Here is a 7509-nt window from a genome sequence, read left to right on the forward strand (position 1 = left end):
GATCGAATCTGGTCCGGTTATCCGAGACAGGGGCGGAATGAAACACCACTGTTTCGAAACAGTGAACCACAGCCGTTCCGAAACACTGAAACAGTTCGACGTATCGATACACTGTATCGAAACATAGAAACAGTGGCCAAGTCTACATTATAGTAACTGCGTAGAAGACTACGACCGCAGCAGAGCGCGTACTGTGTTTAATGTCCTCTCATTGTAGTCTTGCGCTGCAAAAAGACATTTAAGCTACCACGGGAAAGGCGCCCATACCCGAGGTGCAAGGGGGGGCCACGAAACCCCCCACCTCCCCATAGCTCTCTGCGAAAGGAAAAACTACAATGCAGTCAGCGACGTTTTCTATTAAGAAAGTGATTTAAATTACACAGATTTTTTAGCGGGGTCAGAACTATAACTTTTATATGGCAACTTAACGAGCCTCACAGGACATACAGTACTCCATATTCCAGGTCTATCCCCCCCCCCCATTTCCAACTATCGTGTGGGCGGCGTTGTACCAGGCCTTAGGCCGTAGAGTGTATCCACAAAGTAGTAGTCAACCTGGCTCCTGGAGGCAGGCAGTAGTTATTTTAAAAATATTCTCGTTAGGTCTTCATGAAATCTGACGTAAAATATCTGGTAAGAACTTACTGTTATTTGCTTTAAGTTGCTTTTGCTCCACATTATACATTTTATAATGTAAAGTTAGTTTCCTACATCATAAATCGCCATTACTGTGGTACTAGTGGGCGGTTAGAAAATTTTGTAGCTAGCAGCGATACAGAAGTAGGCGGTAGGTAGAAAAGGTCGACTGCCCGTGATTTACATTGGCTGGATAGCTTTTATTGTAGTCATCGTTATTTTATCTATCAATATTCAACGGAATTTGGGTTATCTGTTTTCGCTTAACGCAGCAATATAGATTACACAATTGATTAAATTGCTCCCATAGTTGGAATTTGTGCCGGTCATATTATTAACAGTATTATTTCGTGGAGAATATGGATTTATTTCATTCACAACATCTCGTGGCTGTAGATATTAGAAACGCTGATAATCCAATTATTCTTTGGCATTTCGGCAACTCATTAATGCGGTATGCACCAAGTGTAAAATATTGCCTGATACAGCTGGTGTCTCCTTAAATTGAAAAGTACACCCTCTAATAAGCGGTGTTGTAGTCAAAGTTCCGTTTCATTATGAGTTGTCTGATAGATGGAGTGATAATTTCGTACTACAACTAAACGCGTTCTCGTCATGTCTCATTTTCGTTGTCCTACACTTTAAATTGATATTAATGCCGTCTACAAGAGATAAGGTACTGCAAATTAGCTAAGACAATGGTGGGCATAGTTCTTTTTAGGAGCAATTGAGTCAACGCACAGGCAATAAGCGAGACAGTTTTATCAGCATGACTTTATTGGCAGTTCTTACGGAAATGGTGGATACGCTGGAGTATACTATTTGTGATCCCCTGTTTCTTCTTACTTCAGTATTGTTTCTCCCTTATCTTTGTGTTTCGTCTCTTATCGCTTCGCCGTTGAAACTTTTATCCTTAAGTCCTCCTCCTCACAGAAATGAACGTCATATATGTATGTTACATTTAAATGCCGGTTACAGTACTAGACGAAACTAAGTTATTGTAACCTCGACTGCAAGTAATATTTTTAGGCGAAAGTACGTTTGGCCAAAATAGTAAGCAATAGGGTGCGAGGACGCGTCTGATGGTTGAGATCAACTGCGGGAAGAAATTTGTTTTCCTTTGCTTGTAGATTTGCTGTCTCTTAACATTTTTGAGGACGTAATGCTTCCTGATCGCTACGTAGATGACTGTTTCCGATATTTATTGTGTTTAGATAGGCGTTTACGTTATTAAATGCTTCAAAATGCCGTCGTGGATTTCTGTAAACACGACTGATTACAACAGTCGGTATATCATTGTAGTACCAAGTACACATTTCCATAACAAGAACTGCGTGTTACTGAAGATTTATCAATGCCCTGCCTGACATCATGTTAGCAGTGGCACAAGAGAACCTAACTCTGATGTGAATAACAGCTATTGTTTTCGTGGGAGTGGTATTGCGACCACCAAGTCAGTTTGTGTGAACGACTAAGCAAGTTGTAAGAACTTCAGGGGTATCACCGCTATTCTCGTATCAGAACACACAAACTGAGAACGAAGATGGTCTTTTTAAGAGATTGTAAACTGCCTATAAAACTGAGTGTGTGTTTCCAAGGATAACTTCTGTACATCACATGTACTGCCGAGGCGTGGTGCTATATTAGATATTGCTTAGTTTTTATCACGTGGAATCAGTCACGTGACCCGAACACAATGCCACAATATCACTTAAGAACAACTCACGGTATTTTGTAAATAATCGAAAACAATGGCATTTATTGCCTGTTTCCATGATGTTTTATCTGTTATCAGACTGTATGTAGTATTTAAGTACTTACACCGGTCTTAATCATCATGTGTAACGAACTGCTGGCTGCATGCAGAAATGACAAGCAACTGTCGATTACTCCCTATTGGACGGTGATATCTCTCGAAATGTTTTCGCTACATAGGATGGCCTTATTCCTTTTGCTTTCTATGCGAAAATGGTAAGAATATACAGAAAACAAACAAAGAAAGAATGAATGAAGAACAGATAGGGAACAACGTAATATTCATTGATTTCCAAGGAGCATCAGCTCAGTCGTCCTTAGTTGTTCTTAAAGCAAATCAAATCGCAAAATACTCATCGTCTGCCCACTACGATAGGTCTTGTTATGATTTTAAATAGCTTGTAAATCTGAACGTATTTCGTCGGTATGTATTTAAATGAACAACGGAATATTTTTGATCGTAGAAAATTTTATTTTCCTCTGAAGGTATCGTAATTATTCGTTCTTGTTCTGGGTGCATCTCCTTCGCACTCGTTCGGACATCGCGTGTAAGAATTCCATAGTACGCACAAGGGATAGCCACGACGTTCGGATGACGGATTTGCTTCAAACTTTGGACGCTTTCAGTATTTCTTCGGGACAACATGATGTGCAATAGTAAGGCGTAACACGCGATTTCGAGAAAACCGCAGTGACGTTATTGGCGCGTTGCGACGCTCAGAACGAGCTGGCGGTGGTAATATAGTTAGCGTTCAAGCTCCGTATGCAATGGAGAGTTTTCCTGAAAATCTGTGCCTGTGGTGATTTCTGAAATCCTTCATACCTGCAATCGGACTAGGTACAGAGCACTGCTTTGCACCTGGACGCTTCGATCTGCAGGATCAGGTTTCAAGGACGAGGGACAGGGCTGGAAAGCCCATGTCAAATATTGATAAATAAAGATGTAAATAACTTCGTTCAGTAATTCAGTGAATTAAAATGTGGCACAATACGCGGGTAATGTAAGATTAACCGTCAGATGTGCTGGATGGAAACTTCCATATGCAGAGACGTGAAACACATATTAAATTGGCTACAGTGACTGAACGCAATTTTCCCGCATGCACAAAGAATCCGCAGCATTTCTAAGGAAAAACAAAGCTCGTTGACATTTTGAAAAATCTTTCTCTCTTCTGACAATCTGGGTGCAACCTCTGAGTAACGCAACATTTTCGAAAATATCGGTGCCGAAAATTGGCGATGTACGTTTGAATGTATTTTAATAGCATCTTCACGATAATCAATTTCTCATTCGTTGTCAGTCAAATTCGAACAAGTCTGAAAGTGCTTGATGAAGTTTTTCCCTTGCATATAGATGTAAAAGTCACATAATATTTGTTGTAATAATAAAAATTAGTTAACAGTGAAATAACATCGGAAATTCAATGAAATTTAGTGAAAGTAACGCATCTATTCATCATATTATTTTTCCAATGTTATATGTACGAAGTAACATGACGAGAGTTAAAGGAAATATAAATCGAAGAAAGACATGAGCAGGACTTGATACAGCACTCCATCGATTACGGAACTTAAACGCCAACCACATAACCGCCGACAGCTTTTGCAATGCACCGGTACATAATTGACGCGTGAAACTTCTGTTGCGATTTTCTCGAAATCGCCTAAGTAGTACATTATGTTGTGCTAATGAACTTTTAAAAGTGTACGAAGTTTGAAGTGAATTTGTGTTCCGAACGTCGCGGCCTTCCCTTGTTAGTTCTGTTCTCGTACAGTAATGCGTAGTATGGGATCTGAGATGCCATTAGAAATACATTCCTGGCCATTAAATTTTGCAAAACCATGAAGGCGGCTTGCGTGAAACGTCATATCGGTATTAAGTGTGCTTCATGCTTGAATATGCAACTGTTTGGCATTACAGGTGAATCCCACAAATCAGGTAGAAGTAACGGCTTCTACATTCGTATACAGTATTACGAAGTGGGTTTCTCATTCAGAAATCGCATTTGAATGTCGGTTGTGTGTGGGAGGAGCAGTGTCGGAATTCAACAGCGGCAGCATCGTCGGCTGCCGAGACTGAAGGTGAGGTGTTGCCACTCCTGTGCCGGCCGCGGTGGTCTAGTCGTTCTAGGCGCGCAGTCCGGAACCGCGGCACTGCTACGGTCGCAGGTTCGAATCCTGCCTCTGGCATGGATGTGTGTGATGTCCTTAGGTTATTTAGGTTTAAGTAGTTCTAAGTTCTAGGGGACTGATGACCATAGAAGTTAAGTCCCATAGTGCTCAGAGCCATTTGAACTATTTGAACCATTTGAACCATTTGCCACTCCTGTGTACAGTGTCGTCGCTGGCGCGCATCTCTCTTCTACAGTGTCAGGGAACACCGCCAAAATGGTCGCCTTGATGACAGTCCGCTGTGCTCCAGGTGTTGTCACACTGTCGATTTGGATACTGGTCTTGATGCAAACTGAGTTCATTTCCCGATTCGTGCACGAGACGCGGCCGGTGCGATACTGCACGGCCGATCGGAAAAATGTACGGCTTTTCGGGCACTAGTCCCGTGCGCCCGTTGAGACCGTGCAGGGAGTATCCTGACCTCATTGATCCCACGTACACATGGCAGCCACGGGATCCCTACCAACGCGAGCAGCAGTATCGGGGAACGAAAACTGCAGTCGCGATAGAGCACGATACTACCGCTGTCGAATTCCGGCAAGTGCTTGTAGACGTATCTCATTCGAGCGAAATCAGTGGCGATGAGTCAAAAATGTGAGCCAGACCGGGATTCGAACTCGGCATCTCCTGCTTCCTAAAAAAATGGTTCAAATGGCTCTGAGCACTATGGGACTCAACATCTTAGGTCATAAGTCCCCTAGAACTTAGAACTACTTAAACCTAACTAACCTAAGGACATAACACACACCCATGCCCGAGGCAGGATTCGAACCTGCGACCGTAGCAGTCCCGCGGTTCCGGACTGCAGCGCCAGAACCGCACGGCCACCGCGGGCGGCTCCTGCTTCCTAGGCAGCTGCGTTAACCACTGCGCCATCCGGATATTAAGTTTATCGCTAATGCACGGACTGTCTTGGGACGCTCTCCAGCCGACTCATACGTATAACACAACTGTCTAGTTAGCAGTCAAGTCCCGGGTTCAAGTCCGGTTCGGCACACATCTTTTTCGCACAAAGTCCCGATGCTTTTCTTCCCTTTATCCTCCCCTTCTCCTTCAATTTACATAATATGTTTCTCATTCTTACACGAGCTATATTTCGAACTTCTGCAGAACTTTGCCAATCTTGGGGATTTTGCGTTCTTTTAGTTTTGGCTTTTTTTTTTTTTTTTGCTCCTTCAACAGCGATATCTACCCATTTTGTGTACCATGGTGGATCAGTACCATCACTTCTTAATTTATGTGGTATATATCTCTCAATTGTCGTCGATACTATCTCTTTGAAATCATTCCATATCTTTTCTATGCTTACATGATCAGATCGGAAGGAGTAAAGGTTGTCTCTTAAAAAGGCGTTAAGAGCATTTTTATCAGCTGTTTTAAATAGATGTACTTTCCGTTTCTTTTTTATGGTTGTGGGTGTTACGGTACTCAGCCTATCAGTAATTGCCTTGTGGTCGCTAATCCCTGTATCTGTCATGATACTCCATATTTGTCCATGATTATGTGTTGCTTTCGCAACCATTTACGTTCCAAGTGGGCTCATGAACTAATTGTTCTAAATAATTTTCTGAGAATGCATTTAGTAAAATTTCGGATGACGTTTTATGCCTGCCGCCGGCTTTAAACGTATAATTTTTCCAGCATATCGAGGGTAGATTGAAGCCACCACCGACTATAATTGTATAAATGGGGTATCTATTTGAAATGAGACTCAAGTTTTCTTCGAACCGCTCAGCAACTATATCTTCTTAGTCGGGGGGGGGGGGGGTCGATAAAACCATGCAATTAATAGTTTAGTCTGATTGTCAAGTATAACCTCTGCCCATACCATTTCGCAGTAACTATCTACTTCAGTTCCACTGCAAGGTGACAGCAATAAATGCTCCACCACCAACTGTATTTTATCTATCCTTTCTGAGCACTGTTAGATCGTTAGAAAAATTTTCGGCTGAATTTTATCCCGCATTAGGCAGCTTTCTGTACCTATAACTGTCCGAGCTTCAGTGCTATCTATTAGGGCTTGGAGCTGTGGTTCTTTCCCAACATAGGTACGACATTTTAGAACTACAATACCGATTGTTGCTACAACTACCTTACTGTGTTTTACCTGCCCCCGTTTAGACAGACGCCATTTCTGTGGTTTCCTGGGACCCTCTAACCTAAAAAACCGCCCAGTCCCATCCATACAGGCGTTGCTACCCGTGTAGCCACTTCCTGTGTGTAGCGAGCGGACTGCTGACCTATTAAGCGGAACCCGGAAACCCACCACTCGATGGCGCAAGTCAAGAAATCTGCAGCCTACACGGTCACAGAACTGCCTGAGCCTCTGATTCAGACCCTCCACTCGGCTCTGCACCACAGTCGGTTCTATCGATGATGCTATAGATGGTGAGCTCTGCCTTGATCTCGCAAGCAAGACTGCTAGTCTTCACCATTTGCGCTAGTCGCCCGATACCAGAGAGAATCCCTTCCGAACCAAAGCGACACACGTCACTGGTACCGGCATGAGACACCACCTGCAGTTGGCTGCACCCTGTACTCTTCATGACGTCCGGAAGCACCCTTTCCAAATCCGGAATGACTCCTCCTGGTATGCACACGGAGTGCAAACTGGCTTCCTTCCCCTCCTTGGCAGCCATGTTCCTAAGGAGCCCCATTACACGCCTAACGTGGGAGCTCACAACTACCAGCAAACCCGCCGTCCACAGGTGAGAGGTCAGCCTCGATGCAGACAGTACCCGGGGCGACCACAGCAGTGGACCGATCGGGGTTACACATGGGACGTACCCGACGTCCCTCGCATCGCCGCGACTTAACCCCCCGCCCACAGTTATGCCCCTTGGCAGCAGCCTCAAGCTGTGTGACGGAAGGCAACACTGCCTGGAACTGTGAGTGAAGGGTCACCAACGCAGCTCGCATCTGCACACAACAATCACTGTTCTTACC

This window comes from Schistocerca cancellata, chromosome 7 (genome assembly GCF_023864275.1).
Source record: "Schistocerca cancellata isolate TAMUIC-IGC-003103 chromosome 7, iqSchCanc2.1, whole genome shotgun sequence".
NCBI lineage: Eukaryota > Metazoa > Arthropoda > Insecta > Orthoptera > Acrididae > Schistocerca > Schistocerca cancellata.